At 35.2% G+C, this 24796-nt stretch overlaps 1 protein-coding gene and 1 long non-coding RNA gene across 3 annotated transcripts in view; both read left to right on the top strand.

Annotated features, from left to right (window-relative positions):
• The window catches only part of LOC148302127 (uncharacterized), a 151321-nt gene that overhangs the window by 24669 nt on the left and 101856 nt on the right, over nt 1-24796 (top strand). The window lies entirely within an intron of this gene.
• LOC148302126 (serine/threonine-protein kinase MARK2-like) overlaps nt 13910-24796 on the top strand; it is a 205387-nt gene continuing 194500 nt past the window's right edge. For both annotated transcript variants that reach the window (XM_088272086.1, XM_088272084.1), the window contains exon 1: nt 13910-14068. The gene's annotated coding sequence lies outside the window, so the exon portion shown is untranslated. The remainder of the gene's footprint in view (nt 14069-24796) is intronic.

Below are 24796 nucleotides of genomic sequence, written 5' to 3'. Positions count from 1 at the left end.
CGTTTATTCTGGATACTCTCCCGAATGCGAATACTCTGTAGCGTCGACATAGATTGTTTCACATTCCTATACACAGGACCAACCTGCCGATGGTTATGCCTGTAGGAAGAACTACCGCTATGTTGAACAATATCACATTGGATATCGATCTGTTCCATGTGTCCGAAGGAGTTTTCCGAAGCGGAATTCTTCTACACCTTTAAGTCTTCTTGCTTACTTTTAATATATACGCCTTGAATATTGTTTGTTATGTATATATTAATTTTTTCTTGTTGAATATCTTTGCAGGAGAATGATGAATAAAGAATGGTCACCGAAATCGATTAGATTGTTCGAATGATTTTTAAGTTATCGGTCATTATGTGGAATCCAATCCAGTTTTGTTGAATCACCCGGGATTCGAACCAACTCGAGCGGACAGCTTGTTCTGAGAATGTCTCGGTGCTAATCATCATATTAACGCTACAGATGTCGCTAGTGTTATGAACTAAATAAGAATAGCAATTTTTTTCTTGAATGTTTTTCGCGGATACTTTGTGGCACATTTTATAAACTTTATAATATAAAACAATTTTGCTTTTAACCACTTTTTTTATTGGTACACTTCTTCTCCAACCGAATAAAAAAGTGGTTAAAAACAAAGTTGTTTTATTTTATAAAGAATAGCAATGTTGAGGCCAAATAAACGCTAAATTGCATTTTTTTTTCTAAATCCAGGTAACATTTGCCAAGTTTCATGTTTGGCACGATCAAGTATGCCAAATACTTGAAAGTGGTCAGGTTAGGAGTCGAGACAATCGGCGGGTATGTATGAGGAGATGCATGAACGTGGAAGAGGCGAAGAATGTTTGCAAGGACAGAGTGGTGTTGCGTTCTGTTTTCTCTGCCTACCCCTGTTTTTTAATTGATTGTTAATTGACTGTTTTGTATAGAAAAATCTATCTTTGCTAAATTAATGCATATTGAAATTGCATGGCTAGGAAGGAAAATTGAGTAGGAAAAAAATTACTTATTATTTTGAGAAATAAAAAGATTTTGTGTTGACAGAGTGTTGTGACGTTCTATTCTCTCTGCCTACCCCTGCGGGGAAGCGGCGTTATGGTTAGTTAGTTAGTTAGGTAATATTTGACGTAATTTATTTGTTTTTCTTGTAGCACTTTCATTCATTTTCCAATATACAAAAACTGAAAACAAAATCAATACTAAAAACGAATGAGTGAGGAAAAATTAACTGTAAAACAAATTTTCGAGGGAAATGTAGTTAGAAATATAAATATAGGAAAACATCATGGTAAAGTACTTCAAATACTTAGGCATGGACGGGTCATGAATCTTAATAATCAGCGGGTATGTATGACGAGATGCATAAATGTAGAAGAGGCAAATATTGTTTGCAAAAATAATTTGGATTTGCATACTATATATATTTAGACTAAATGCTGAATCGTCCTGCCGTGGCTATATCGCTTGCTCCTTTCAACAACGTCATATATAAAAAAACTTGATTTTTCACGAGATCGTTTTTGAGGTTTAAAAATATAATAAAATGTATTAAAAATAAATATCAAGCCACTTATTAAACTTTTCACTGTGCAACAGATCTTTTTAGGTAAAACCTGAACGTTTTTTCTCCATTTGAAAAATATTAAGTATATTTAAAAAAATAATTAAACAACACCTTTTCTTCAAAATACAAAAACAACACTTTTTTCCCTGTATCGGGTAAATATTAAGTTAAAAATATGCCGCTTTTGCTGGGATATAGTACATTTTCTGGGCATTCCGATAACATGCACAACTGAAAATTGTCGATTTTTGATATATGACGTTGTTGAAAGGAGTGAGCGATATGTCATCTCCGGTCGCTAAAGGACTTGGAACAATGGATGCCGACTTCCGTTTTCTGGCTGATTTGAATATTGACTTTGAAACAGCGAGCATGTTATGACGACACAATTTGATTTTTTTTTAACTGGAATGGTACGAATATCTGTGCTGTGCAATTTGTTAATGTTAATGCATTTATGTAACTGTTCTGTTTAATTTCCAAAAGTTAAATTAAATTCTCTCATTGAACTTTGTATATTGACTGCAGTTGACATATCGAAATCTGTGATAACTAACAAACTAACTTACCATCACGCCGCTTAACTGCAAGGGTAGGCAGAGAGCAAAGAGCGCCACAGCAATCTGTCTTCGCGAAAAATCTTCGCTTCTTCCAAAGTCGCAAATCTCCTCATACATTACCCGCCGATTATTCCGACTTTTGATCTAATTACGCCCAAGTATTTAAAATACATACATGATCATGCCGAGTTTTTCTCGGTCTTCCTCGCTCTTTTTGCCAACTGCATTTGTTTGATAAATTTGTTTTACCATTCTTTCAATTCTCACTCATTCGTTCCACATTTACAAACCATCTCAACATACCTTTCTTAATTTTATCGATAGAGCTTATCTCAGCTTTGCATTCTTGCCTTAATTCACCATCTGCACATCAACCGTACATCGTTTTGCCGCACACTCGTCTGAGGGATCGCATTTCGACTGTATCCAGTCAGTCTACTTTCATCCTTCTTTTGCCAACTCCACGCTTCGCTTGCATACATTAGGGTTTACCAAGTAAACCTTTTTTCGAACCAATTCGCCATTAAGGTATAGGTAAAAGAAAAAGAAGAAGATGAAAAACGAAATGTGCCGTTTGTTTTTGATTATGATGTACTTTATGATGTTGAGTCCATTTTCGCTTGCACTCAATCACGATTATCGCATAATGACGGTATTGCGAAACGTTTTCCGTGGCGTACCAGTTTGCCCCTTGCTGTTTACACCTTTTTTGGACGGCATCCGGTATGCAGTAGAAATAATAAATAACTTCATTCTTACCGGTTACCGTTGTATCACGTCTAGGCCCTGTGGCGTAGTAGTTTACGCGATGTGCTGTCGAGCGCGAGGTCCCGGGCTCGGGCCGGAAGTATAAATCCGTATAATTTAGTGGTCATCCATTCGTTTAACCCTTTGTACTCATATATTTTAACCCGTGGTTACTGTCGCTGACTCTTAAGTCAGAGTCTCTCGGTTCGAACCCACTCTACCACAATTTGATACCTATTTCTAATAATGAGCCTCTTAGGCTCGCAGAAATAGTATGAAATGGAAAATTTTGTGTGAATAATAAAAACAAAAATATTTCTCATTTCTTTAAAAAAATATATATATATATATATATATATATATATATATATATATATTTTAGTATTTTTTAGTAAATAACAAAATAACTAACCATCACGCCGCTTCCCCGTGGGGGTAGGCAGAGAGAATCGAACGCCACGCCACTCTGTCTATGCAAACATTCTTTGCCTCTTCTACATTCATGCATCTCCTCATACATATCCGACGATTATTAAGACTCCTGACCCGGTCGCTTTCAAGTATTTGACATACCTGATTGTGCCAAGTTTTCCTCGGTCTTCCTCTGCTTTTTTTTCCAACTACATTCGCCTCATAAATTTGTTTAACCGTTCTTTCTTCACTCGTACGTTCCACATGTCCAAACCATCTCAACACACCTTTCTTAATTTTATCGATAATGCTTATCTCAGCCTTACATTCTTTCCTTATTTCATCATTTAAAATAAAATAAAAATTATATATTAAAACGTTTAAAAAAAAAACTTAAAAAATTCAAATGGCACTTAAAAATCAGATACATGACTCTTATAACTTGAATGAGTAAGAATAAGCTCGTATATATATCGTTTCACATTGTAAATCCAAATTTTTGAAAGGATGTGTTTGAGAGAGGCCCTTTGATGTGAATCAAAGAGGTCCTTTGACATAATTCTTTGTCATCAAATAGCGTCGAATTAACAAGGTCATCATCGTTCCTAATTTTGCTTTTGAAACGTGATACGCCATCGCTAAAATATCGCTCACTACTTTCAAGAACGTCATAAATCAAAAATCGAGAATTTTCAGTTGTGCATGTTTTCGGAATGCCCAGAAAATGTACTATATCCCAGCAAAAGCGGCATATTTTTAACTTAATATTTACGCGCTACATGGTAGAAAATGTTTTTTTTTTGCATTTTGAAGAAAAGGTATTGTTTAATTATTTTTTGAAATATACTAAATATGTTTCAAATGGAAAAAAAAAACCTTCAGGTTTTACCTAAAATGATTTTTTTGCATAGTTAAAAGTTCAATAAGTGGCATGATATTTATTTTTAATACACTGTGTTATATTTTTAAACACTTTTAAAAACGTTCTCCTGAAAAATCAAGTTTTTTGATTTATGACGTTCTTGAAAGAAGTGAGCGATATGTCAAAAGCCTCGTAGACGATTCGATGGGATAGGAAGTAGAAATTGAGTAGTTTCGATACTAAATACATAATATTTATAGCTTTTTTTTCTTTATTGAGATGTCAAAAAAACTTCTTGGAGATAATCCAGATGTGTATTTGGACACAGTCAATATGTTGTAACTAAATTAACTGGTCAAATAATAATCGAAAATGAATTGAAATGTTTTCAAGCGTTTCTCAAGTATGCAATGATATAATCCAGGATTCGGACCTCACATACAAATGTAACGAGTTTGAACAATATATATAGAAGTTCCAAAAAAAAATTGCAGTGTGGTTTTCAATCATGAGCAGAATTTGTGAATGTTACACTGTGTAATGTGACCACTTAACAAAGCCTTTGACGGTCGTAAGCCCTGTAAATACCCAGACTTCCATATTCTTCGTCTATATCGAGATGTAAACGAAAATATTCAATTTTAATATAAGTTTTTTTTTAAACCCTTATCCGCACCCCAATGGTGCATAGGGCACTGTGTCTTATAAACGGAGTGTTATCATGATCGTTTTACACGTGAAGGAAAGGTGATCAGCCTCCCGCTTCAGGTACCAGTCCATGGTAATATTGAATAAATATTACAGTGAAAAAATTACTTATATTTATTTTTACCCCCCTTGGGAATCGAACCCGGGACCTCCATAACGGTAGCCGAGCGTGCTGACCATTACACTACGGAGGCGGACAGTATAAGTTTTGCTTAGTAAATACTACTATTTCTTAAAATATATTGTGACACGTGTTTCGATGAATTCCGCATCATTTTCAAACCTCGTGTTTAGAAATAGTGGTATTTACCAAGTAAAACTTATTTTAAAAATGTCTAGATTTTACCACAAAGTGACTGCCGAATCAGTTCAAAAATATTTATAGCTTCGTTTGGTATCGTACAGTCTTTTAAGTTCGTCAACCCGACTCAATATTTAAATTACAACAGAATCAATCAAACGTGTTTCAATATTGTCAGGACCCACGCGTTATGTATTTTAATGTAACAATAATATACGCGAATTAAAATATCAAGTACATATTGCTCTATGTCTCTCCCTCTCTCTCTCTCTCTCTCTCTCTCGCTGTGTCCCCGTGGGTGCGAGTGGGACGCACGGCGGTGGGCGTCTCCCATTTTTGCAGGTGGCAGATATTGCCGCTCGAGTTGATAATCTGGTTTGAAAATAAGACAGCGTGGCGTCGATTATGCTAGATTATGCGTTGACCGAGTCGCGGAGAAAAAATAGTAACCTAGGTTAGGTCAGCGGAGAGAATAGAACGCCACAGCAATCTGGGTTTGCCAACAATCTTCGCCTCTTGCACGCTCGTCCATCTCCTCATACATACACGCACTCGTTAACATTAGGTACATATTATTTTTTTGACATCAAAGATGAAGAAGAATATGGAAGTCTGGGCATTTACGGGGCTGACGACCGTCATAGCCTGGTTTAAGTGAGCAACATTCACCAATTCTACCCATTATTGACAACCACACTACTCAAATTCTTGAAAATAACTCCTGTAATTGGAGATAATCCAGATTTTGTGAAAAGTAGTTTGTAAGTATTTGGACACACTCAAAATGTTGTAAATTAGGTACATAAATTATAAGGAGAAAGAAAAGAGAAAGATAAAATGAAAGGAAATTGAGGATGTGTACAAATTGATACGAATATAATACGCATTTACATATTATATATTATATCTACTACTACCATCACGCCGTTTCCCGCAGGAGAAGGCAGAGAAGATAGAACGCATTACTCTTAGTAATACGTTCTCTTTTCCTTTGAAAACCATATATATTTATATCGAAGAAGAACTCATTTTTTCAGTACGAAAACGGTATTTTAAGCAAAAAATTAAATTACGTGTTACCTGGGTTTAAAGAAAATTAAGTTGCGGGCTATTGACTACTGGGCTTTAAAAATATTTAAAAAAATAAGAATCGTTGTTATTATTAAACCATATCCGCTCCCTAGGTGGAGCAGATGGAGTCCACAAACTGTCTCCAGATTATTTTTTGACATCTCATCAAAGATGAAGAAGAATATGGAAGTCTGGGCATTTAGGGGGCTGACGACCGTCATAGGCTGGTTTAAGTGATCACTTTACACACGTGTAACATTCACCAATTCTACCCATTATTGACAACCACACTACTCAAATTCTTGGAAGTTCTATATATATGAACCAATTTAGAAACTTTGTTCTTGAATCACTAGAACTTCACTAGAGACATCTATTGGTGAGATGTAAAGAAGCTTTTTTATTAAGCAGAAACTCTTATATTAGTATGTGAGATCCGAATCCTGGATTATGATCACACACATGAGAAACGCCAGAAAATACCATTTTCATTTTTATTATTAAGCTTATAATTTGACCAGATAATTTATTTACAACATTTTGAGTGTGTCCAAATACTTGTTCACAAAATCTGGATTACCTCCAATTACAGGAGTTATTTTCATATTATTATGAAAATAACTCCTGTAATTGGAGGTAATCCAGATTTTGTGAACAAGTATTTGGACACACTCGAAATGTTGTAACTGTCTCCAGGCTATTCTGTCGGCTGCCAGCTCCCTTGCATCCTCCCAAGTCAGATCCGCGTCCCGAAGTTCTGACGAGAACTGCCGACGAATTGTTAATATTGTTAATCGTTGTTGATATTCCAAAAAACTTATTCGAAAGAAACATGCATTGATATATTGTCCTTAATTTTTTTTTAAATAATTTAATAAAAAAATTGTTATCTTTTTAGGAGTAATTTTGGGTGTACTACGCTTTTTGTCTCGACCTACGACACAAAATGAATTGTGTAATGGACAATCCTAAATTTTAGCGCTTTCGCATAAAAATAATTTACGAAACACATCACAGGAAAACATGACATTGTAAGGTAATTAGAGGCACACAATTTACATACTGTGTTCGCGGAAAACTCTCGCTATGCAATCTAGTTTTTCCTACAGGGAGTCCGAAATGCTAGATTAAAAAAAAATCCCGGGAATACTACTAAAATGCCTTGCGATAAGTAAACCACACAGGCACTATTTATTATCAGTATTTTACTTTGTATAAAAAAATATATAGAATCGCTCCCGACCGCACTGAGGCTTAAGTGGAGAATCCGGCAATGATTGCGGTTTAATTTAGCTTAACACCCGCTCTGCGTATGTATTGTCATTTTGTTTTTATTAGTGGCCGTCCTCTCATTGGCCGTGCACCAGTGTGCGGCGTAATTGCGTCGCTGAGCGAGGATTTTAAAGTCGCGCGCACCGCGTGAAAAAAAAACTAATTTCGAAAAACGGACACCGCTATACGTCATCAAATCTTACGTCATCGGGTGTGTTATGGGGCGTATCCCTTTATGTATCCGCTTTATCGAGCTGTAATAGTAGTAGTGTGGATTCGTTTCTGTGTCGTCATTCGCTACCAATTTACGAAAACAACGTTTTTACGAAGGCGAATTTTGCAAAATAAAATGATGAATGAGAATATTGATTATATCGGCTGTTATGTAAGCACAAAACGAGTCTTACGCAATCCTTTATAGGTTGAGTATGTTAAATTAGATATTCCTCCCCAGTGATAATACCCTATTCACGACTTGAAAGACTCACACTTAGTGACGTTGTTCATTGAAATACTTTAACGACCTATCTCGTTTTTTTCTTTCATTTTAAATTCATTTTCGTAGCTCTCTAATCTCTGTTTATCTCTCCCCCTGTCGGCTCCCGGCGGAGGGTTATATTAATTTGCTTTCGGGGTAAAAACAATGAGTACGTGACATCTCGACAGTAACGGAGACAGTCATTAGGGCGAGTGTAATTAATAAAATGGTTGCCGACAATGCGAGCGAGCAGGAGAGTGAGAATATTCAAAAACTTTTGGTTTGTTTATTGTAACTGCAGACAGATGGTAAAATTCCATATTGAATTGTTGGGTAATATATCCAAAATTAAACACGGTTAATAGATTGAATTCTACTTTATTTACATCTATTATATGTGACGCGTTTCGTCTTATTTAGACATTATCAAACACTCAAGAGTGAGTGAGAATATTTAAAAAATTGGTTTATTTATTATAACTGCAGACAGTTGGTAAAATTCCATATTGAATTGTTGGGTAATATATCCAACATTAAACAAGGTTAATGGATAGAATTCTACCTTATTTACATTTATTATATATAACGCGTTTCGGCTTATTAAGACATTATCAAGCACTATGAGTGTTTGATAATGTCTATAAAGGACGAAACGCGTCACATATCATATCTTTAAATAAATTAGAATTTTGTTTTGAATATTGAAAGCATTAACTTTGTGGATCATATTAATATATTATTTTGAGAAATAAAAATACTTTGTTTTTTTTATCCACTCACATCAAATAGTGGTAAATACCACTATTTCTAAACACGAGGTTTGAAAATGATACGGAATGCATCGAAACACGCATCACAATAGATTTTAAGAGATAGTGATATTTGCTAAGTAAAACTTTTAAAAAAGTATTGTATTATAATAATTAAATTCATTATGTCAGAAAAAAATATATAAAATCGTGGTTTTTATCCCCTGCGTTGTTATAAACATTTTTGTCTATCCTCTCACCAGTATAATGATATCAGTAACGGCGAAACCCAGTCACCGGCCAAACAAAATAAATGTAGAAGAAAACTACCATATACGAGTATAGTTGTTATTTTATGTTATAAAATGCAGTTCCACCAATAAATGTCAGTACAAAACTATTAAAAAAATACAGTTGCGGGTATGCACACTTACGGCTGTGTTGTTGTCACCAATGTGTCACCAAAATAACCACATTCCTTACAACTCAATATACAGAGCCCCATTCCGAGATGCTTCAACCAAGTTTCATCTTCGTTAATTTATTCGGCATTTTAAATATAAATTTTACTTTTTAAATACCACTTATTCATAAAATAATGGTATTTACCAAGTAAAATAAAGATGATTTTTTTCTATTTTTACATTGAAAGGGTCGAGGTTAATTAAGACCGGGTCTTTGAACCGACTTTTTTCTCAACCGACTAGAATCTATGCTATAATTTTATTTAAAAAAGCTTCTAAGAATTCATGAGTTGCATGACTTGGCGAAAATACTAGCCTTTTTGTGTGATTTGCCCACGAAAAGGACGGCATAAATTATCTTTTTTGTTTTATTAATAAAGGACACACCACTTTTGCCCTAAAATACGGAAAGGTGTCCTTTAAAAAGTTGTGTATTTTCGCACGACCGGTTTATGCATAAAAAAGTTCCTCTCGTTTTTTATTTGTTGTCGTCGGAGGTAAGAGGACAAACAAAAATATGGCAAAATAATGGAATGGGTAAAGGATAAAGAGTTAATATGGTAATAATTTTAAAATAGTTTTATTTTTAGTATTCTTTATGTTTAAATACAAAATAAAAATAATAAAATAATTTTAAAAAAAATCCACCGACAAGACACATACGGCGACCTGGTGGGTCTCCGCAATATATGAATTTATAAATAGACGTATGTATGTAACATGTGTTATGTATATGTAAAGCCTAAAATCATGTGCCCATTTTAATGGCTGATTAAAATCACATTGTAATTTTTCTTTCGCTTTTAGGGGATTTTCATTTTCTTTAAATAAAGCTGTGCAAATATAAATATAAATTTCATTTGTAGAACTCCGTAATTTATATTTTAAATATTAAAATTAAACACTGATTTTTAGGGTCTGCATAGTTGTGTATTTTATATTTTTAAGAGATTTTTAAAAAATCGTGACAATTGTTTCGGCTTTTTAGGAAAATGTTAAAACTACCGTAGAACGGGGCTACTTGAACTTTGATGTGTTACTTGAGCCCAGTACAAAAAAGAGATTTAAATCTGTATTTGGTCTGCAATAATGAACGTATGGTGACAATAAGTGTCACCTGTCAGGGAAACAATGAATCATGTCGATACGTTCATTATTGTAGACCAAATACAGATCTAAATATTTTTTTTTGTACTGGGCTCAAGTAACACATCAAAGTTCAAGTAGCCCCGTTCTACGGTACTGCGATAAATCTTCATATCGTAGTCATATAGGAGAAAGTGACCAAGTGCATTTTTTTACAAAAACGTTATCATTGACTATTTGATATCTACTAGCTTAATAATTGCCCTGAAAAAATCCCAAAGGATTTTAAACTTGGAAGTATAATATATTGAGTTGTTCAAAATGACTAACTGCATTGATGTTTGTTTTCTTGCCAAGCAAATGTGACTTACATGGCCCTCCTGAACATTGTACGTTTTGTTAGTTAGTCACTATATTCTGTACGACTACGATATTTACAATACATATTTAAATATGTTTTTCATCAATATGATGACGTAATGAAATTCTAAAAAAAATCATTAAAAAGGGTCCTCATTTTCCCGAACGTTGCGACTTGATTGGCGTCACACGTCACCCACACGAGCGCGCTCTGCCCATGCCCCGTCCGTGTGTTCCCTCCTCAGGAGATCCAGTGTGCCCTTGGTGAGTGCAGAATCGTTAAGCCAATCTCGACCGCTGGCCGAGTCGTGTCGAGAGCGTCTGGCTATGTGTAGGTTACTTTACTTTACTTATGGCTTATACTTTACGTATGGCTTAAAGTACAGAGTTATAAAGGCGGTTGGGCCGCGTAACAGGCAGCTCTAGGCCGGCTGTCCAAACTCAAAACACAGTAAGGGACATTTTTTTGGAGTACTTTTTTTTTGCATTTTTGGACTAAGTTGATTCTACTTAGTCCAAAAATGCAAAAAAGACGTACTACAAAAAAATGTGCCTTACTGTGTTTTAAGTTTGGACAACCGAGGCTTCCCATCACATATCGCTCACTTCTTTCAACGTCATAAATCAAAAAACTTGATTTTTCAGATCGTTTATAAAGTTTAAAAATAAAATACAATGTATTGAAAATAAATATCGAGCCACTTATTGAACTTTTTACTGTGCAACAGATCTTTTTTGGTAAAACCTGAAGGTTTTTTCTCCACTTGAAAAAAAAATTGTATCACTCCTCACCTTTTGATTAACAACTCAACTCTTTTCTTTTGAAAACCATTTATTTATTTCGAAGAAAAACTCATTTTTTTTAATACATAACGGTATTTTAAGTAAAAAATTTAATTAAATCCAATGTTACCTGGGTTTAAAGAAAATTTAGTAGCAATTTATCGTATGTTGAGCCTTAATTACATAACTCGTGAAGCGAATTAACATGCCCTATTCATGGCGAGTATTGTATCTACACCTAGTTGTATATAAAAATGGGTTTGTTCTTAGAACAAAGTATTGAATTTATCCCCTGGATTCATGACGAGTCACGCGCGTCGCACATAATACATTACTTTGTGTAATATGTAAAGTAAACAACTCGCAGTGTATGGATATAATGTTACAACGTTGCTGAGGGATCACCATGTTTTGTACCGGACCTTAGCTTGTCGGATGCGGAAGAACGCAGTTACATCGAAATGACGTAAAACACGAGAGTTTTAGATTGAGACGAATGTAGATTGTAGATGTATGCTGACGATGCTGTGCTTCTTGCCGGTACTAGAGATTATCTGCAGGAGCTGGTGACAAAGGTGTATAGTGTGTGCAAGGGAAATGATTGGCTGAAGAATGTGCAGCGATGAGGAGATGAATGTAGTTTAAGAACAGGTAAATGATTTCGTATAGTTGGGCGAAGCATGTTTCCTAGGGATGGAGCGATCGATAAAGATATTGACAGGAATATAATGCTGGAAACATGTAAACTTATATTTTGACCAGATTTTATTCACAATCTTCTTTATTCTTCAAATATTCTTCTTCATCTATGTTGAGTTATCAAAATGAAAAAAATATAACTCCTAAGTGGATGAAACCCAGATTTGAAATATTTTTTTTTCCTTTTGAAAGACAGAGTGGTGTGGCGTTCTATTCTCCCTGCGGTGAACCGGCGTGATGGTTAGTTAGTTAGTTAGTTTAGTTTTTCTATTAAATAAATTCAGGTTATTAAAGGAAACGCGTTCAAAAAGGTAAGGCGTTAAAAAATTATGAAAAATATTTTTTCAATACATACTTTTCAGTAAGTCCTTTTGTAATTTCATTTTACAGTCAGGGTAACGCTGCATTTCCAGTCGGTGAATTTGTTTCTTTTTACGGTAGAATTTAACAACGTTCCGTTTTACGGTTTCGATAGAATATTTTAGAGCCCCGGAGCGAGAGAGCGCAGTTTGGCGTTCGGTTTTATTGTGTCATTCCGTTGTCAGTAGTCAGGACTAGCTATAATTTTTTATAGGTATTGTCACCACTGGTGACAAATATAAAATACTATGTCCTACATAAATATAAACTATTTATATATATACAGCTGCAGACGCTTCCACCTAGGGGTTTAAATATAAACTGTTTAATATTCAAAACCGTAGATGGATGCATCTGTAGCTTCCGAAACTAGCCGTAACAATATGTTAATTAAGTGGTAAAAACGAGTGTTTTTATTTATAGTGTTTAAAACAAGTGTTTTTATTTAGCCCCCAGAAGCGAAGGGCTGATCACCTTTCCTTCATGTGTAAAACGATCAAGATAACACTGCGTTTATATGACGCAGTGCCCTATGCACCATTGGGGTGCGGATAAGGGTTTTATTATTAATATTTATAATTTAATCTAAATTAATATTTAGTTTCGTCCACAACCGTAGTGTAGTGGTCAGCACGTTTGGCTACCGTGCTGTAGGTCCCGAGTTTGATTCCGAGATAGAAATATATTTTAAATATTGTAAAAGAAAAACACTTGTTTTTTTACCACTTGAGTTTATTTTATTATAACAACTAGTTTCGGAAGCTATGCGTCCATCTTCTGGTGTAAATATAAATAGTTTGTCTTACCATATTGTGATTGCCGAAACAATAAATAATATACATATTTTAAACATTATAGCGTTATTTGGAATTAGTCCTTCGCATGCATATCGCTCACTCCTTTCAACAACGTCATATATCAAAAAACTTGATTTTTCAGGAGATCGTTCTTAAAGTTTAAAAATATAATACAATGTATTAAAAATAAATATCAAGCAACTTATTGAACTTTTGACTGTGCAATAGATCTTTTTAGGTAAAACCTGAAGGTTTTTTCTCCATTTGAAAAATATTTAGTGTATTTAAAAAAAAATAATAATACCTTTTCTTCAAAATGCAAAAACAACACTGTCTGCCCTATAGCTGGTAAATATTAAGTTTAAAATATGCCGTTTTTGCTGGGATATAGTACATTTTCTGGGCATTCCGAAAACATGCAAAACTGAAAATTGACGATTTTTGATTTATGACGTTCTTGAAAGGAGTGAACGATATGTCTTATGACGGCAATATCTCGGATGTGATATTCGTATTGTAGCTTTGAACTCTTGACGTATGACTTCGCCAGTGCTAGACGCGTTATTGTAATATGTACTAATACCATATCCCTGCCGCGCGCATACCGCTCCGTGCTCAGTACTCGCTACAGCTCAGTTTGGATTCGGAATTCTTGTCGGGCGGTCGTGCCTGCATTCGGCTCGCAAACACAGAGCGCCGTTCGTCGGATTGTCGCTGAACGTTCGTCGAATATTCGCCAGCGGTCGTCGCAAACTGTGAAACTAGCGAGCGGATCGCTCGAGTTAGCAATCAAGTATTTTGAATCAATTTACAAACTTAAATTTCTCAAATTTTGTTTGTTTCAACTGTGTTTAAATTCAATTATTGTGTTTTTATTTTGACAATTTCATATTGGGGAAATAGCTGTTTTAATTTGGATTATTATTGTTGCAAAAATCAGTGATTTAAAAAAAATTATATTGTTCAGTGCTTTTGTTATTGTTGTAGTGATTTCATCCATGCAAAAATTGCATGTTGTTTTTTTTATATATTTTTTTTGTTTTTGTGTTTGTTTAAAAGTGAAAAATTTGCACACGCCTAGGATATACACCAATACATATCTCATGGTTTTTTTCTTTTAGAGATTTGATATTTTATTACTGTGAGTATGGATAATTTTTTTGTTTTTGATAGCGGTTTCGCCTGCGTGATCTGTACCGTTGTACTGCAAATATTCGTAATTAAAACGACGCCATCAAGGGTATGATTTATAATTGATTTATATTATCCACTGACACTTCGTGATGGAATTGCATTTTTAATATATTATTAGATTAAAACCAATATTTGTAGCTTTTCCACTTTATTTTAATTTGACCAACACATTAAGGGACATTTTTTTGTAGTACGTTTTTTTTTTGCATTTTTGGACTAAGTACATTCTACTTAGTCCAAAAATGCAATAAAAACATACTACAAAAAATGTCCCTTACTGTGTTTAAAGTTTGGACAGCCGTATAAGCATTCATACAAACTTTCTACTAACCTATGCTAATAATGGCAAATTTTTAATGAAATTCTTCCTTAAATTTCTTACAATCTTCTTTCTTACATTTTTTAAAAATCTTTTTTGGACTAAGTAGATTCTACTTCGTCGAAAAATGCAAAAAAAACGTACTACAAAAAATGTCCCTTACTGTGTTTTAAGTTTGGACAGCCGTATAAGCATTCATACATACTTTGTACTAACCGATGCTAATAATGGCAAATTTTTAATGAAATTCTTCCTTAAATTTCTTACAATCTTCTTTCTTACATTTTTTTCAATCTACGAAATACAGACTCGCGAGATAAAAATTATTTTACGACAAAGTATTGGAAAACTAGCTTGAAAGTGAACAGAGCGAGAGTCGCAGAGGGTATATTGGAATTTATTAAAATTGGGATATTTCGCCGGAGGATTATTCTATTTGGGTATATATAAAAAACAGCAAATAACGAAATCTGCGACTGCCGTATATAGATATTACAAAAAAGGACGGAATCTAACTTGCCATTTTTATATATTCGTTTTTTTTTGTAACAAATAATGATGTCATATTACTTTAAGAAAAAAAGTTTAGTGTTGACTTGGAGCGATATTGGTGTTTACGGAACGCAAATTATGCAATATATCATAGTGATTTGTCGTACTTCTCGGATGTTAGTCATAATAACATTGGAGAATGTGTCCTATTATTGGCAGGTCACCATTAATAGGGGCATTTCTAACTCCTTGCCTTTCAATAAATCTTTTCTTTTCAAAACCGTGTATTTATTTCAAAGAAAAACTTATTTTTTCAATACAAAAACGATATCAGATAAAGAGTACACAGTTTAAATAAATCATATAACGTATTTAAGAGTAGGATTGCTTATCAATATGAATTAATTTGCAATGAAGAAAATAATTGTCATATTTTTTTTTGCGTAGTTTCGTTAAACGTTTAAAAAAATACAAATGGACAATGAAAGTGTATATAAACACGTTTATATGTACATAATATATAATACATATTATGTAGTTACATAAAAGTATTGCTTGCTACCTTAATGAGCAAGACTGCTCTTGTTTAGAGAGATTTTTTTACAATGTATGTAAAGTTTACAACATTTTGAGTGTGTCCAAATACTTGTTCACAAAATCTGGATTATCTCCAATTACAGGAGTTATTTTCACATAATTTTTTTTGACATCTCATCAAAGATGAAGAAGAATATGGAAGTCTTGGCATTTACGGGGCTGACGACCGTCATAGGTTTAAGCCTATGACGGTCGTCAGCCCCGTAAATGCCCAGACTTCCATATTCTTCTTCATCTTTGATGAGATGTCAAAAAAAAAATTGTATGTAAAGTTATTTATTTTATCAATATTACTAGATAGACCTTGCCACAATTGATAACGAACCTATTTTTTATTTCATTTTTTTTATTATTATAATAATGACAATAAATCCGCCTCCGTAGTGTAATGGTCAGCACGCTTGGCTACCGTGCTGGAGGTCCCGGGTTCGAATCCCAGGGGGGGGTTCAATAAATATAAGTGATTTTTTCACTCCAATATTTATTCAATATTACCCTGGACCTGAAGCGTAGGTCTTATCGCCTTTCCTTTATGTGTTAACGATCAAGATAACACTGCGTTTATGTGATGCCCTATGCACCATCGGGGTGCAGATAAGGGTTTGAAGAAGAAGAAGAAGAATTGTAATAAATATTTATTAATCTGTCGGTTATACCCGGGTCGGGCAGATTATCGCGACTCCCATATTATTTTTAATTTATTCATTTGTTCAAATTCGGGTTTCTGCGAGTGGATTAAAATGTTTATTCTTCGCTATAATTTATTCGACAATATTCGATCGTCTGCAGGTACGGTGTGACTCCCTGTAGGAGACAAGAAAGGTCGAATTATATTTGGACGCGACTTCTTTACGATGAAGTTAAATTAACCAGATATTATACATATTTAAATAAATTATAATTTATATTTACAATCGGCGGGTTTGTATGAGGAGATGCATGAACGTGGAAGAGGCGAAGAATGTTTGCAAAGACAGAGTGGTGTGGCGTTCTATTCTCTCGGCCTACCCCTGCGGGGAAGCGGCGTGATGGTTAGTTAGTTAGTTTATAATGTATATTTGAAGCACTACGGCTGTCCAAATTTAAAACACAGTAAGGGACAATATTTTTGTAGTACGTTTTTTTTGCATATTTGGACTAAGTAGAATCTTCTTCTTCTTCTTCTTTCCATGTTCGCTCCCTAGGTGGAGCATTTGGCCAACACGAGTCGACTCCAAGTCACTCTTGTCACGCGCCATCTCCTTGGCTTCCTCCCAGGTCAGTCCGGCGTCTCGAAGTTCCGCTGAGTATAGTCGGTGAATGGTCGTCAGCGGCCTAGAATCTACTTAGTCCAAAAATGCAAAAAAAAACTACTACAAAAAAAATGTCCCTTACTGTGTTTTGAGTTTGGACAGCCGACTAGCTTTGTGATTTTCCATTTTATAATTAAAATATAACTTTGTTTTAAAATCACTATAAATATATTATTATAACTTAATTATGATGTCTACCGGTTTCCAAGCTAACCGCTTCTGTATCAAGACTGATTAGACTTATTGAGATCTACCCAAGCTCCTTTCCCTAACCGTAAAAATATTTTGAATATTGTTCAGTAGATAGTGTTTTAGTATTAATTCTGTACTCTCTAGTTATATTTGCACATTAGTGCTCTAGTCCGGTCCCGTTCAAATTTACATATGGAGGATGTAAGTTAAGGGTTTCGGAGCACGGAAGATTAACCAGAAGGAGATAGGTTGGGAGCCATTCAAATATGGTGCTTAGCCTCCATAAGTACCATGCAGAGAGAGGGTAAGAGTGCCAAATGGGGAGCTCTTCTGAGGAGAGTAGGAAAAAATGGTATTTTCCTTTTAACTTTGTGCATATCTTATTTTATACCTCAAGGGTGTTCATGGCATTTAAAAGGAGTCACGTATCACTTTTAAAGGAATATAATTTTATTTTTTATTCAAGTTTTACTTGAATAAAAAATATAAAATTATAAACTTAAAAAAAATATAAACTTGAATATAAAATTGTCTCGGGGGTGGTCTCGGGGGATGGTCTCAGGGGATGGTTTCGGGGGTGGGTGGGTGGCTACGACACCTCGGGACGGGAAAATATTTACCCGCCGATAAGGCCGAAGCCGTAAAGAGCGGGGCTGTAAAATGCGCCGATGGACGCTGTAATAATGACCACATAATATCTTTATTATCCGGGTGGAATTATCAGTCGTAATGTACAGGGGTTAAAAAAGTATTTATTAATACAGTTTTTTGACGTCTCTACATAGATGTACAATAGAAGAATATGGTTGTCTTATAATTAAGATAAGAAGCTAACCGCTTCTTTATCAAGACTGATAAATACTAAAACACTATCTACTTAACAAAATTTAAAATATTTTGACAGTTAGGCAAAGGAGCTTGGGTATATGTCAAGTGGCTCTTTGTGTTGATTTGCAGTCACAGTCAAAAGTTTTTTTTGTGTTGATTGGCAGACACGGTAAAAAAAACATATATAAGTCCTCGGCTGTCCAAATTTAAAACACAGTAAGGGTCATTTTTTTGTAGTACGTTTTTTGCATATTTGGACTAAGTAGAATCTACTTAGTCCAAAAATGCAAAAAAAAAACGTACTACTAAAAAAATGTCCCTTACTGTGTTTTGAGTTTGGACAGCCGCGCACTTCTATATGTTTTTTTTACTGTGTCTGCCAATCAACACATATTTATAAGATATATGTTTTTATTCCTTCCATCTTTCTATGATGAGAAATTTTTATAGGTGGGCGCCAGACTAAAAAAGCTTGGCAACCTGTGATGATCTAGCAGAAGAAAACGTTCAACTGGCGAACGATTTAAGATCTCCGTCGTACTAGTTTCCTCAGAAAATGGCCGCAGCACGTGCGAATGTCACACTCGGAAGGACACGGAAAGTAATAATGTACAACAATCGTAATAATGTATTTACAAACTCGCGTATATTGGAGAGAGAGAAAGCGTGGAAGCGGTTGTGCAATTTCATTAGTACGGGTGAATTTCAAAACAGGTGCTGGTGACGCCATGGTCGCTATTGTAATGGGTGGTAATGAACTCCATTTTACGAGTTATTCTACCCCCGTTTACCAAAGAGACGGAAAATGTAAATAAAATTATACACAAACGTAAACAATAAATAATAACTGAGTCCCTCTCCAAGCACAAGAGTTTAGTCTCTTTATTGGAGAGAACTGCGTAATTAATATAGTAGCATATTATTATGTCCGCCTCCGTAGTGTAATGGTCAGCACGCTCGGCTAACGTTCTGGAGGTCCCGGATTCGATTTCCAAGGGGGGTAATATAAATATAAGTGATTTTTTCACTGTAATATTTATTCAATATTATTACCCTGGACTGGTACCTGAAGCGGAGGGCTGATCACCTTTCCTTCATGTGTAAACGATGAAGATAACACTGCGTTTATATGACGCAGTGCCCTATGCATCATTGGGGTGCGGATAAGGGTTTTATTATATTATTTTTATTATTATTATCTTGATGGTTAACAAACGAAGGAAAGGTGATCAGCCCTCCGCTTCAGGTACCAGTCCAAGGTAATATTGAATAAATATTAGAGTGGAAAAATCACATATATTTATTTGACCCCCCTCTGGAAATCGAACCCGGGACCTCCAGAACGGTGGCCGAGCGTGCTGACCATAATGGAGGCGGATATTTAAACAAACAACCATAAATATAGTTATCTAAATGTAGGTATCTAAGTCGTCAACATTTTCATATTCTAGTTACCCATGATTCTAGCGATAGAAATGTCCATTTCATTTAGAATTTTTGAAATAGAGTTTTTTTTGCGTTGTGGCATTTAACCAGCGATATATTGAATTATTGTTTATATCACACATTTCGCTAACTCCTTTCAACAACGTCAAACATCAAAAATCGTCAATTTTCAGTTGTGCATGTTTTCGAAATGCCCAAAAAATGTACTATATAACCAGCAAAAGCGGCATATTTTTTAACTTAATATTTACCCGCTACAGGGTAGAAAGTGTTGTTTTTGCATTTTGAAGAAAATTTTATTGTTTCATTATTTTTTTAAATATGGTAAATATTTTTCAAATAGAGAAAAAACATTCAGGTTTTACCTAAAAAGATCTGTTGCACACTAAAAAGTTCAATAAGTGGCTTGATATTTATTTTCAATACATTTTATTATATTTTTAAACTTCACGAAACGATCTCTTGAAAAATCAAGTTTTTTGATATATGACGTTGAAAGGAGTTAGCGATTTGTCTATAAGCCGTTCTCGCGGCGTTACGCGAGGGTTCCAAAGGCATCTTCGCCCATCCCGCAGAAAGGATGCTGACATGTTTTTGTTTTGCGCCGTTTATCCGCGGCTGCATTCCTTCGCGGATTCGGAGAATCGAATACCTCCTCCGCTCTATTTGCCGTATGTGTTTCGTGGACCCTTTTCGACCATAGCCTGTATGACCACCCGAAAATGCCGGCCCCCCTGTCTTGGATGGTCGAGTTATTTTTTGTATTTTCCTCTCTCGAAACGGCATTCTCCGCCTTAAAAAAATCTCATTTTTATTAGATAAAAAAAACAGCCAATTAAAAAAAGATTTATTTCGGTTTTTGAAGATGTCGTTATTTACATTTTGAGTGTGCCCAAATACCACTTCACAAATCTAGATTATCTCCAATTATACGAGTTAATTTTCATATATTTTTTTTACTTAAACCAGCCTATGACGTAAATGCCCAGACATCCATATTCTTCTTCATCTTTGATGAGATGTCAAAAAATAAGTCGTTATTTTATTCGGTTTTTGGATTCGAAAATTTAAAGCTAATCTCGCCAACAGACAGTGTACAGACATCGGCCAGTCAAGCCATCCAGCTGTTCGCTTCCCTATTATTATTATTAAACCATATCCACTCCCTAGGTGGAGCATATGGAATCCACAAACTGTTTCCAGGCTATTCTGTCGGCTGCCAGCTCCCTTCCATCCTCCCAAGTCAGATCCGCGTCCCGAAGTTCTGGCGAGAACTGCCGACGAATTGTCAGCAGTGGTCGTCCTGGGCGGCGCGAACCTGATGCCTTGTAAAAGAGGCAAGCTTGATTAAGGCTCTCAGGAGGCATGCGGAGTACATGGCCAAGCCAACTGAATCGCCTTTTCTTGACGACAGTTGTGACCAAGATTTGCTGCGCTTCCTTATGGCATATAAAATAGATATTGCATTTTAATATCATATGTAATTAATTAATTTACCCGAAGCACCGGAGTAGAAAGAGTTGAGAAATACAATACGAGGAAACGAGCGATGTTTATCTGGCGTGTAGGTATACGTTACAGTGTCGGCGTTGCGCTAGCGGTTGCGTTTTGAGAATCGCCTTTTATATCCATTTTTATGGCGCATGTACCGGTATGATTTATATCTCGAATTGAGAAATCCGGCTCGCTAATGTGTAAGGAAATGTGTATTTCATTCGGTTTTCCGCCGAGAGTTTCCTCTGAAAATCCCGCGTTTTATTGTTGTATTTTCCTGCGCCGATAGAGTTTTAGCGTGATTTCTTTATATGTGAATATCACTCGGTTCATACAGATTTATATGGAGTCTACAATTTATCGAAGAAGACCTTTAATTTTGTATTATTTTTTGACATCTCATCAAAGATGAAGAAGAATATTGAAGTCTGGGCATTTACGGGTCTGACGACCGTCATTGGCTGGTTTAAGTGATCACTTTACACACTTGTAATATTCACCAATTCTACCCATTATATACAACCACAGTACTCAAATTCTAGGAAGTTCTATATACATATATGTACCAATTTAGAAACACTGTTCTTTAATCACTAGAACTTCACTAGAGACATCTCTTGGTGAGATGAAAAGTAGCTTTTTATTGAGCAGAAACTATTATATTAGTATGTGAGGTCCGAATCCTGTAATATGAATCCTGGAAAAAAATGTGTAAAAAAAAAAAATATATAATTATAAAACCCTTATCCGAAACCCAATGGTGCATAGGGCACTGTGTCATATTAAAGCAGTGTTATCTTGATCGTTTACACATGAAGGAAAGGTGATCAGCCCTCCGCTTCAGGTACCAGTCCATGGTAATATTGAATAAATATTACAGTGAAAAAATCACTTATATTTATATATATATCGAAAAAAAATAAACCTGTGCAACATCGTTATAATTTTTTTATTTATTGATATGGCGTTTAATTTGTAGAACTCTATTTTAATTTATGTATTAATTCGTTAGAAAATGCCATTACTAGGTGAAACAATTGTCACAGTATTAATTTTTTAACAATAAAATACAACTTAGTAGTCTCAAAAAATCTCTGTTTGATTTAACAATTAAGTGAAATTCCGTGAAGTGCACAAACGCCCTCAGTAAGACTTAGACTAAGACTTAGTTGGTGGAGGATTACGAAATTTGTAACTGGGTTTGAAAATATTTCTGCTAGGATTTATTTAGGTGTCCGTAATTACGCCCCCTTGTCGGTTGACCGCTCTGCGGTCACGTAGCGTGTGCGCCGGACACCTGTATACCTCGTCGGGTCAAATCGAGTGCCCGACTTTCCGCGTGAACGTGTCCGATCTTGGGGACACTTTCGAAACGGCCCATTCCGTATTCCGGTTGCGTATTTGGTCCCATCCTGTATGGTTATCTGCGCTCCGTGGGGTCCGTACAATCTATAAGTCTATGTGAATTTAGTGGTGGAGAATTTAGGAATGGGAGAAGAGAAGGATGTTGTGTCGATTGTGATAAACGAGTTATGGCATGGAGTGTTTTATCGGCGCTTTGGAAGGAAATCTGTGAGAGTATTGGAGTATTTTACGAAAATTGCGAAAATTTTGTTCGCCTTTTAATGCAGTATTTAAGGGCTTTTGACTCGCATTTCCAAAGAGTTTAAAATAAATAAAATAAAAAAAAAATTGAAGTAAGACACTGGATTGTAATATCGATACAATACACAAACCTACGGATTGTGTATTGTATCGATATTATAGGTGTCTCGACTTGAGATGAAGCTTCTATCGTTTTTATACGGAATGTGATGATCTGGGATTCTCAGATTTCCATCTTCTTCCATATAAAAAATGATACAAACCTTATCTTTAGAGACACCTATATTCAATGTTTTTACTTAGATATTTTTCTCTATCAACTCATTATTAACCAAAAAGTAGGACTAGAAGGTTTTTCTTTAGTATCTATGTATACTTAGTCCGTAGTCTCTTCTTTTCCATTCTTTCATGATCCTCACTTCTGAAATATTTCTCCTATGGAAATATGACAAGGCAAAACGGTAATAATTACATTCTCGATATTGCCAGGCAAGCTCAAGTACCCGTTGAATAATTAATAATGTTTTATCACTAGATAGATACATTATTGAGTGGTCTCGTAAAGCCCTCGGTAAACATTGGCTATTGTGGTCCCCAGTGATTAAACTCGGCGTTCGGACATGTTGACGGAATCGATAAATGACCGCCGATATAATCCCTCATTCATTCATTTTCTATCTTGTGACGTCTGTCGAGTGTAAAACGATCGCGTCATTCGCTGTTTCTTTTTTAAAATATATCAATTTCCCTCCGCGGATTTTTCTCTTTTATCGATAGTCCATTTTTCATCTTCTCAACTGTCACTGCCTATGATGGACGAACATTGCATCGAATGGACCAACTTTTACACAAAAAATATCCGGCTAAAAATGCGTTTAAATATATTTATTAAGCTGAATACAGTTGTATATATTTTTATCCAACAAATAGGTAAATGAAAACATTTGTTTTTTACCACTTGAAAAGTGTTTTCAATAAATAAAAATGAAGAGGTATGTTGAGATGATTTGAACACGTGGAACGAATGAACGGGTTAAGGACGGTAAAACAAATATGTGGGGAATGTATATGTACTATCCAACCTGCAGACAAGCTTCTAAAACTACTTCTTTCTTCTTCTTTATGAGCCCTCTGACCTCCACTGCTGGATATAGGCCAAGAGGCCTATATCCAGCAGTGGAAGAGGAAGCCAAGGGGAAGACCCCTTCTTTCCATTGGTTGTTGTTTGCGGCCAGATTTTACCCCCCCACAGCGACAATATCGTCAAACCATCTCTCTTGGGGTCTTCCGACACCTCTTTTACTCTCCCAAGGTCTCCATCGTAGAATTCTCGGGGTCCATATTGTGGAGTCCTGTCTCGCTATATGTCCTGCCCTTTGTCATTTGAGTTTTGCCACGCGATCCAGGACGATGATCTAAAACTATTACCGGTATCAAAAAATTAACTATGCTTTTAATATACAAAATACATACTTATATTCGTTTTTTTTTTAATTTCTAAGGGATATGTTAGTAAACTTTATATAATGAAACTTTGTTTTAACCACTTTTTATTATTACTACACTTTAACCAACCGGTTTCGAAAAGAACCTTTGTCATCATCGGGGTTTATTAAATTCTAAAACATTAAAATACTCATAGTTAATAACATTCCCTTGCCAAAAACTTCCACACACTCCGTACATCCGGTGGTTTTTGGTAAGGGAATGTAATTATGATTTAGAATTAATTAAACCCTGATGATGACAAGGTTCTTGTCGAAACCGGTTAGTTAAAATGTACTAATAATAAAAAAGTGCTTAAAAGAAAGTTGTTTAATTTTATAAAGTTTATAAAATGTGCCACAAAGTATCTGCGAAAAACATTCAAGAAAGGATATGTTCAGCATCCTTCTTCTTTACATGAGCCGCCACATATTTAGTTTTCTGTCGTAAACTACGAGAGAATCGAGTGTGACGAGAATATTTAGATCTTTCTAGTGCTATCTCCAGCTTCCGGCGACCGTTTCGACATTCGGGAAAATATGGTGTGTATCGGGGAATTTCCAGGAATAACCGCTCC

The sequence above is a fragment of the Brachycentrus maculatus genome, unplaced genomic scaffold, assembly GCF_059751285.1.
Source record: "Brachycentrus maculatus isolate JH-2025_06_01 unplaced genomic scaffold, ASM5975128v1 h1tg000475l, whole genome shotgun sequence".
NCBI lineage: Eukaryota > Metazoa > Arthropoda > Insecta > Trichoptera > Brachycentridae > Brachycentrus > Brachycentrus maculatus.
The sequence above is the reverse complement of the archived record's forward strand: the minus strand, read 5'-3'. Positions and strand labels throughout refer to the sequence as shown.